Source organism: Lepus europaeus, chromosome 5 (assembly GCF_033115175.1).
Source record: "Lepus europaeus isolate LE1 chromosome 5, mLepTim1.pri, whole genome shotgun sequence".
NCBI lineage: Eukaryota > Metazoa > Chordata > Mammalia > Lagomorpha > Leporidae > Lepus > Lepus europaeus.
This window is the reverse complement of record NC_084831.1, coordinates 115903272-115912720: the sequence shown is the minus strand read 5'-3', so window position 1 is coordinate 115912720 and position 9449 is coordinate 115903272. Positions and strand designations below refer to the sequence as shown.

Genomic DNA, 9449 nt, shown 5'->3' with positions numbered 1-9449 from the left:
GGGCCACCGTTCGAGCTAGGACGCAGGAGAGCACGGGAGAGTTCCGCGGTCAGGGCAGTTTCCCTTCACCTGTTCTACCAGAATCCCCGTTTTGGTCTTTGTGATGAGCCCGCTCAGCAGCTCTGGGAACGCGGACTCCCACGCGGGCAGTGTTTAGAGAACCGCAAAGTCCGAGGTTTCCCGTAGCCTCACCGCAATGGCCTGCAGCAGGGTTCCCAACCTAGCCAAAGACGCGCGGTCCTAACCGCTCCTTCCTCTCCTTCTCACTTGAACTTGAATGTAAAAATGAAGCTTGAATAGAACAGCCGTTTTCTCCAGCACTTGCTTCTCGTAACCGCAGTGGTCACCGCGTGTGCTTCACACCCACCAAGTTCAAGTGCTCCCGCTGCGTGGAAGGCGAGCGCCACAGCTCCCTAGACGCCAGGCTGCGGTGCTCAGCCTGGTCTCAACTGGAGGGCCGAGATCCAGCGGACGCCCTGGTGGCCTCAGATTAGACAATGTGAATTCTCCGTCCTCTTCGCTCCACCCATCTGTCACTTCTTCCCATCCACAAGAGAGCCCCTCCAACACCACCACCCCCCCCCGCCCCGCGTTTCCACGAACACGTTAGGGTCCTTGCTAGACAGAGAGGGCAGTGTCCGGTTCTCCTGCGGGAGCAGAACTGGGCGCCAGCTTCTGGGGAACCCGCACTCCCTGCGGCCCCGCACGCCTGTGCCTCGCCGTGCCCACGCACATCCCAGAAGGAGATGGGGGGCTCCTCCGCGGGCCGCCCCGGGAGCTGCCGGGTGCTCGCCGCTCCCACAGGAGCCGCGCAGCCAGGGCCCCGCCACGGTCCCTGGGCCGGGGGCAGGCCAGGCAGAGGCTGAAGGGGAGGACAGAGCCGACGAAGGCGCGCAAGGACAGCCCAGTGCCACTCCCGGGGGGCGCGAGGGACATGGGTCTGCTCGCCTTAATCCGCGCCGCTTGCTTGAACTCCGTCACCACGAGGAAGGACCGGGTGACAGCAAGGCCCGTCCGCGAGCCACAGGAACACACGCGCTCCTTGCGGGTTGGATGTGGAGTCGAGGAACGCCCCGGCGTCAGAGCCCTGGTGTTTGGGATTGCTCTGAGCGTGGGGAGGATGGGGACCGAGCTCCAGCTGAGATGGAAACACTCAGGGGCGGCAGGGTTTTGGGGATGGGCTCGTGGTGGTCTCTGGGGACCTCAAGGCCTTGCTTTTGAGAGATTCCCTCGGGAGTCTGTGTCCCTGTTTGTGTGTGCGTTTTCGTGGGAGCTCATAGCGGCTCAACTCACAGCTCCTCGTCGCCCGGGCGCCTTCGGGTCTCTCTCCCGACGGCCACCCCTGGATGCCCTGGCGGCTGCGCACACCTCCCCGGAGGCCCGCTGTCTGCTCCCCAAGGCTGCGTGGTTTCTGAGCGCAGCCGGGACGCAGCCCCTGGCTGCACACGCACCTGACAGCTTTGGCCAGCGCGCTGCCTGCGGGGCGGGGCTCCTGGTGCGTCAGGTGCGGTTCGCCCTTTGGCGAGAATCCGGAGGGGGTCCCAGGTGTGCGTAGGTGCTCTAGGAGCGCAGAATAGCCTTGCAAATGCCAGGAAACAAACTAAAGAAATGGTGCTGTGCATCCCTGGTGGTCTAGTGGCTAGGATTCGGCGCTTTCACTGCCGCGGATCGAGTTGGATTCCCCGTCAGGGAAAGCTTGGTCATAATCTGGTATGGGCTGCATGTGGTATGAAAGCTCAGCGGTGGGAGATCTGTCTTTCAAACCCTGAAACTTCCTTAAACTGGATAAGTAGTCTGGTCCCTAGACTGGCTGCGTCACACAGCATCTGCGGGATGCACACTTGCACAGGCTCTCTCCCAACTTGCTGGATGCCCATTCTACCCCTTCCCCCTTTTTCGCCTCTCGGATTTAACTCTTTAACAAAAAAATCTTTCTTAAAAAAGCATCTGAAGTTGCTGGGGACTGAACAAAACAGGCAGACTCCTGGAGGAACGGAGCCGCTGTTCCCGTCTCAAAGATGTGGCTGAGAGCAAAGCTCGGTTGTCTGCTCATTTCGAGTTGCTGCACAAGGTCAAGGCCACCACAGCAGCTGGGAAGACAAGGGGCTTGGAGGAAATCTCAGAGAGGAAAAAGGTAGCAAGGCAGTTCCAGGCATGTGTGGAGCTGCGCGAGTTTGGGTGGCTCCAGGCAGTCCTGCTACAGCTAAAAGGACCCAGAGAGACGTCAGCTGCCATCTGCTGTAGGGGAGATGGGTGCAAGCACGTGGGTCTCTCCTACCCATGGGGAGACTGTGTTGAGCTGGGTTTTGGCCTGGCCCAGCCCCAGCTGTTGTGTGCATTTAAGGAGTGAATTATTGGATAGGAGTCCTCTCTCTATGCCTCTCGTTTTCTCTGTATCTCTACAGCACAGTTAAGAAATGAATTTTTTAAATTGTGGAGGAAAACCTAAGAGGAGTCTGTGAAGAGCTGGCTGACGCCCAGCATGGAAACTCTCTGTGGATCTCAGCCTTGCAGATGGTGCTGACAGCCTCAGCATTCACTGCTCCCAGCACATGGACATCACCATCTGCAGTGCACTCTCCTCCAAGGCCCCTCCCACACCAGGGTGTGGGGGAAGTGTCTTCCTGGTGCTTACCTGAATCAGCCTGCTAGCCTAGAGGTCTGGTAAGCCTGGGGCTTCCTGTGTTTCAAAGATGTCCAGCTTTATGGTGGATTGCCAAAGACAAGTCAGTGGACAGGAAAAGTTCAGCTTCAGAAAAAGAAATGCAAACAGGAGTGAAGTTTGTGAAAATGCCCAGTGCAATCTGGGCACATGTCTCCGTCTGTGGGCTGCACTGAAACCTTTAGGACGGAAATCTGGGCTCCTCAGGAGGACTTTCCACATCAGGAGTGAAGAGCCACCTCTCAAGACTCTTTGCAAAGATTCTGTGACTGTTCCCTTGGGTTGTCTAGCAGTGAACCTGTGTGACCCTGCTCTCCTACAGACCCTACAGACCTGCCTCCTGCATCACAGAATTTCTTGCCTGACCTATGTCAGTTGTCAGAGTGGGGGACCCAATGCAGTTTTCCTGTGCAATCCCAGGGACTTAGTGACATTTGATTCTGGAATGATTGATGGCCCTGGACTGGTGCTACCACTCTGTAGTATACAGGAGTGCACATATGAAGATGGGAGTTCAGAGGCAGGCATTGTGGTGCCATGGGCTGGGCTGCCACTTGGGACACCTGCATTCCGTACAGAGTGCAGAGCATCAAGACCTGCCTGCACTTCCAGTCCAGCTGTCTGCTAATGTGTCTAGAAGGCAGCAGAAAATAGCCTAAGGACTTGGTTACCTGCCACTCATGTGTGAAATTTGGATGTATTTCATGGTGCCGGCTTCCCCCCTGCCTGACTCTGACTGCTATAGGCATTGCAGGAGCAAATCAGCAAATGGAAGATCTCTCTCTCTCTAGCTCTCTCTCTTCCTCTCTCTTCCTCTCTGTGTGTGCATTTCCCTGTGCCTTTCTCACAAATACATCTTTGTAAAAAAAAAATTAGTTTGCTGTTTTGAGCTGGTGAAGAATGTTTTAATTTTGATTTGTATAAAAATACAAGCAACAAAATGTATGAAAGATAAACCTTCTTCTCTGAGGTTTCTAAACCCTCACTCCTCAAGAAAATGAGCACGTGCCTAAGAGCTGGTAAATCGTCTGCACTTTTCTGCCTGTTCCTGGACTCAAGTCCTTGCTGTTTTCATCCAGCTGCAAGGGCTCCAGTCATCCAAAGGCTGGGAGTGGGGAGGGAAAAGGATGAGGGCCTCTGAGGATCCTCTCCTGATCTGGGCATTGGTGTCTTAGGGGCTATCACATTTGCAGATGGAAGGTCTGGGATTTCTCAAGCAAACTGGCCAGTGGTGACTTCTTGCTTTGATTTAGACTTGCTTTGTTGTTTTATTTTCTTGTCAATTGGGGAATTATTGGTGACTAAACTTTGTTGGTTTTGAAATTAAACAAGAACATTTAAATTAAACAAGAACAACTTCCAACATTAGTTGTTACCTGAAACAGAAATACAAACAAAAAGCAAAAAAAAAAAAAACCCTCATGAACAATCTTCTGTGTGGTCTTGCTGATAACTGCCTGGGGCTGGGGCTGAAGCTGGGTGGAGATGGAGGCCAGGGGGAGCCTGAAGTTACAGGAGTGGACTACAGGCCGGAAGGAGATGGTGACGCTAGCACATTCAAGGCAGAGTCTCCTGAAGTGTGCTAGCTGCCCGTGGTGTGGGACACAGGGCCCCAGCACCTCCCGATGCCAACAGCCCTGCTCCCAGCTGCTGCTGCAGGTGAGTTAGCCCCACTAGCTGCTCCTCAGGAGAAAATAAAGGTCTTTTCCAGGTTCCAGGATGAGAGTTGTAGCTCAAACACGCACATTCACAGATTTGTTACAGCAAAGAGAAGACATTTCCAAGAAAATTCTCCTAAATCCATTTCAAATCAGCAGGAGTTCAGTAAATGCCTTATCTGGTGCACACAGGACAGGCTAAAGATATTTTGATACTTTTAAATATTTCCACTAACATGAAGATATTTTTGTGTTTCGTTTTTCTCCTCAGTAAGTGTCTAGTACAATGAGGAGATAGGATATTATAATTTGAATACAGTAAATTTGTATTATCAAAGACCAACATGAATCATCCTTGCTTCAATCTTGTAGCACATTTTTCAGCAGTTTGAAAAAAAAGTATTTTGCTCATTTCTTTCTGAAAGACTTCTGACTCCTGAGGCGGTAGGGTGAAGGCCGTGTGGCTGTCCCCGCTGCTGGCCGACATCCAAACGCACTGTGGGGCTACTGCTCGCCTCTCGGCTGAGAGTCACTCCACAAGACTGGAGTTATAGAGAGAGGTAGAGACAGAGAGAGAGGTCTTCCATCTGCTGGTTCATTCCCAGATGGCCGCAATGGCTGGAGCTGTGATGATCCAAAGCCAGGAGCCAGCAGCTTCTTCCAGGTCTCCCATGGGGGTGCAGGGGCCCAAGGACTTGGGACATCTTCCAATGCTATACCAGGCTATAGCGGAGAGCTGGATAGGAAGAAGAACAACTGGGACTAGAAATGGCGCCCATATGGGATGCTGGTGCTTCAGGCCAGGGTATTAACCAGCTGCACCACAGTGCCAAAACATTGTAATTTTTTTTATCCAGTCATCTTTTGATGGACGCTTGGATTGATTCTTTATCTTAGCTATTGTGAGTTGAACTGCAATGAATATGAGGCTACAGATAATATGAGGCTTGCATATGCTGCTTTCATTTCTCTTGGGTGAATTCAAGGAGTGGGTTTGTTGGGTCATATGGTAGATCTATTTTCAGCTTTCTGAGGTATCTTCATACTGTCTGCCACCATGGCGGCACCAGTTTGCATTCTCAGCAACAGTGGATTAGGGGACCTTATCTCCCACATCCTTGCTGGCATTTATCCTTTGTTGATTTCTGTATGAGAACCTTTCTAACTGAGGTGAGGTGGAAACCCATTGTAGTTTTGATTTGCATTTCCCTCATGGATAGTGATCTGATCATTTCTTCATGTGTCTGTTGGCCATTTGAGTTTCATTCAGGATACCCTACAAGACATTGGCATAGGCTGAGACTTCTTGGGAAAGAACCCAGAAACACAGGCAATTAAGCCCAAATTGACAAATGGGATTCCATCAAACAGAGAAGCTTCTGCACTGCAAAAGAAACACCAGTGAAAGGCAACCGACATAATGGGAGAAAACATTTGCAAATTATCACAGTGATAAAGGATTACTATCCAGAATCTATACAGAGTTCAAGAAAGTCAACAACAATGAAACAAACACTGCACTTTAAGAAGTGGACAAAGGACTTGAACAGGCATTTTTCAAAAGGGTGCATGATTCTTCCTCTCTCACAAACACCCAGCTGCATTCATTTTTCTTCTGGTTGGACACAAATGATTCTGATTCTCCCTCATCAGAGAGCTGTGTAAAAGTGTCATCACACAGAGTACCCACAAAACCCAAGACATTTCTTCTCATCTCACAAGCTGGCTTGAGAAAGGAAGACGGCTTACATGAAGTCCTCTGCCTGCTGTCTCTCTCAGCTGCCTGAGCCACCCCTGCTGCTTCCCAGGATGGGGACAGCAAGCAGGAGAGGCAGAAGCCGTCAGGTGCACAGCCCAGGCCCTCACTCCCATCCGGGATGTGGGGGTCTATACCCCAGCCCCAGGGTTGTTTCTCTGCTGCAACATAGAGAAAAAGCTCGGCTCCCGTTTCTGTCAGGTGTCCAGTGCCAACTCTGTCAGGACGGTGCCAGTGTGTCCACTCGGGCTGTTCAGATTCCCAGAAAAATCTCTCTGCACTCCTGCCTGGACAGGGACTCCCAGTCAGCACCCCGTGGGCGTGGCCTGAATGGGGCTTTCAGCAGTTGGGTTCTTCCAGGGAACTCTGGTGCCTCATCCCTCACTAGGGAAGTGTTGTCCTGGCTGCAGGGCCCGACCAGCCCCCATGCCACTCATCTGCAAGGAGAACCTCCCGGTAAAGGTTCCGGGACTTGGGCAGCACAGCAGAACAGTGGGCGATGGTGCTTGCTGAGCCGGTCTTTCCTTGGGCGCCCGACCTTGCTCCACCCTCCGCGTTCCCGCGTTCTCCTGACGGAAGGCGGACGACCCAGTCGCGGGTTCAGCACCTCGGCTGGAATGACGTTTCCTCAACGTGGGACAATTGAGTTCCTTATTTGAGGATCTAAGGCGTTGGCGTCGGTAAGCTCTCAGGTGCGGAGCGGGCCCTGAGAGACGCGGGAGCCCCACAGGGACAGGCGGGAGCGTGGTTATCGGCTCTGCGGGGCAGCACCGCCTCGCGTCCCGGATCCGCGCCTTCAGAGTGGACGCCGTCTTCGTGACACCAGCGGCGCCCCGCATGACGGTCTGCGGCCCCCGGGCGCCTTCTCCAGCTTCAGAAAGACGAGATCTGTCTGCTGCTGGCTTCAACGTCCGATCGGCATCCACTAAGTCCACTTTTCATTTCGAGTTCCCGCATGAAGATACTCCTGGATGACCCTAAATGTTCCGCGCATCGAGGGCCATGAATTTGAAAAGGGTGCTCAGGACACGGACAAAGTTCCTAAGCCTGATGCAGCATAAGAACGGGCGCAGTCGGGATAGGCCAGGGCCGAGGCCAGGGCCAGGGCGCCCGCAGGGGTGGGGTTTGGAGGGACGAGGCGGGCACAGCTGTCACTCTGAGCTCGCCAAGGGCGCTTTGGTGAAGCAGCGACTGGGCGCGGGGAGGGCGGGTTTCCTTCAGTGGCGTCACGGAAGGGGCGGAGCTATGTAGATAGAGCAACGCAGGGGCTGCTGGGCCAGGACCTGCTGCAGATTCACGACCGCTTTTCCGTGCTGCAGAGAAAGCGCGGCACATACGTGCGCTGTGCGTGCTTCAGGGCGAAGAGCGCCCGGGGTAAGGGGCGCAAAGTGAGCGCGTGTGAAGAGTTCGGGGCGTGTGAGGTTGTGCGATTTCCCCAAATGTTGGAAACTCGCCTGCAGAATTTGTGGTCGTGGGGGACTGTGTTGGCGCTCTCCCCGGGCTTTGATCAGTTGAAGAGCAGGTGACTACTAGGATGCAGTGTGCAAATCCTCAGTGCAAAGCAGGTTATGTACCTTTCAAATCCTACGCAGGCTAAATATTGTGGGCTAGTCTCCGTTACACAAACAACCCTCAGTTTCTGAACTGTCTTGCCCTTCCTCTCAAAGGAAGTTTAACAAACATTTCCGAACAACCATGATTTTCTTCTTTCAATGAAATAGGCCTTTTCTTGCAAAGAGTCCTTCATTGACCTTTGTATGGTGGTTTTTTGAAAACCCGCTGGGCGGAGCCTAGGGCCAGGCCAGGAGTTCTCTCCTGGGACCTGTAGAACCGCCTCTCTCCTGCTCCTCCGCCCAGAAAGCCTGGGTGTCCTGGATAAGTCTTTTATACCCACTCGAGTAGGTCCCACACCGACTTTGCCAGGATCCAAATCCGCGGTCCAGACACCGGCGGGCCACCGATAGCCGTGGGTGATTTCCCCACGGGCTCAGGTTTCAGCCCCAGCAGGGCCAAGGGCACCCTGGGTGCCTCTGCCCCTTTCTTCAGGGAGAGAGCAGGAGCCCCAGCTTAGCCCAGGACGGGGATCTTCCAGGCTCAATCATTGCCCTGCGGACCGGGCCATTGTAAAGAATCCGTTATTGGAACACGGCCGGGGAAAAGGAGGCACCGAGGCCCAGAGCAGTCCATACCCTGCAGAGAGGCCTTCTTGTCCCCTAGAAGGCGGAAGGACCTTGGGAGCGGTAATAAATCCCATTTAAACAATCAAAATCAGTAAGTTAAAGGCGAAGGTCCCATCGAGATTTGAACTCGGGTCACTGGATTCAGAGTCCAGAATGCTCACCGTTACACCATGGAGCCAGCCTTTAAACTTCGGTGCTCTTGTGGTGTGTGGACCGCGCGAAGACTGCCAGGCGCGGGCTCCAGAATTGGGAAGGCCACGCGGCTGCCCCGCGGCTGCCCCGCGGCTGCCCGACCTCCCTAAGCACCGGTTGCCTGCGTGGCGCACAGTGCGGCTCCCGCTCGCCTCTCGGCGGTGGCCGGGCTCCGAAGCCCGAAACGTCTCCCTTCAAAGCCGGAAGTTGCCTGGGGGAGGATCGGTCCTTGTGCATTTGGAGCCTAGTCTCTGTGGCGCAATCGGTTAGCGCGTTCGGCTGTTAACCGAAAGGTTGGTGGTTCGAGCCCACCCAGGGACGGCTGCTGTTGCATTTTTACCAGGTGCTGCCCGCGGATGAGCACCTTCTTGTCTCTTGTCTCTATTTGTCTGCTATCCCCACAAAGGCCATCTCCCCATGTCATTCCACTCTCCTAGACCACCTGCTGGGAGCTCAGGAAGCCTGAAACACATACCAAGGAGGAAACCAGTCCTGGGGCCCAGTGGGCTGGCTCCAGTGAGGTCCCTTGGGGGGACTTGCATTTGACATCTGTGATACAAGACCGACAGCAGTGTTCGGTCCCCAAGTGTGTGCCTCAGTTGTGCTTGCTTTATCAACAGCGTTCTCACCATTATAAGTGATAATTTGTAAAAATAAGTTTCTGTACACTGTGCAAGTACTTTCAAAATCTTCTGAAGCCTGGATGGCTTCATGAGAACACCACAGCGGTCGTTGTATTGTGCACTGGGAGATGTATCATGCATGTCTTTCGCCCCTGTGCAGCTGTGTCCACAGTGTAGCATTGCCTGTGCAACTGCTTCCTTATGGCTGGTATACAGGGCTTCGAATATCAGCCAACTTGGAAACCGCTCTTTTTCTGGAATGACACTAAGTCATATTCCAGGTGGTTTACGAACTCCATTCGTGTCCCTCTCTTCACTTACTTGTCAGCACAAGCTTACTGTTCAGGGATCTCTGACCCTCCAACAAGGGGAGTGTGG

At 53.6% G+C, this 9449-nt stretch overlaps 2 non-coding genes across 2 annotated transcripts; one reads left to right on the top strand and one right to left on the bottom strand.

Annotated features, from left to right (window-relative positions):
- Positions 1-8362: 8362 nt before the first annotated feature.
- On the bottom strand, positions 8363-8434 carry TRNAQ-CUG (transfer RNA glutamine (anticodon CUG)). The gene has a single exon. It is a non-coding gene; the product is annotated as a tRNA-Gln (tRNA).
- A 261-nt stretch (positions 8435-8695) lies between these two features.
- TRNAN-GUU (transfer RNA asparagine (anticodon GUU)) lies at positions 8696-8769 on the top strand. The gene has a single exon. It is a non-coding gene; the product is annotated as a tRNA-Asn (tRNA).
- Positions 8770-9449: the final 680 nt, after the last annotated feature.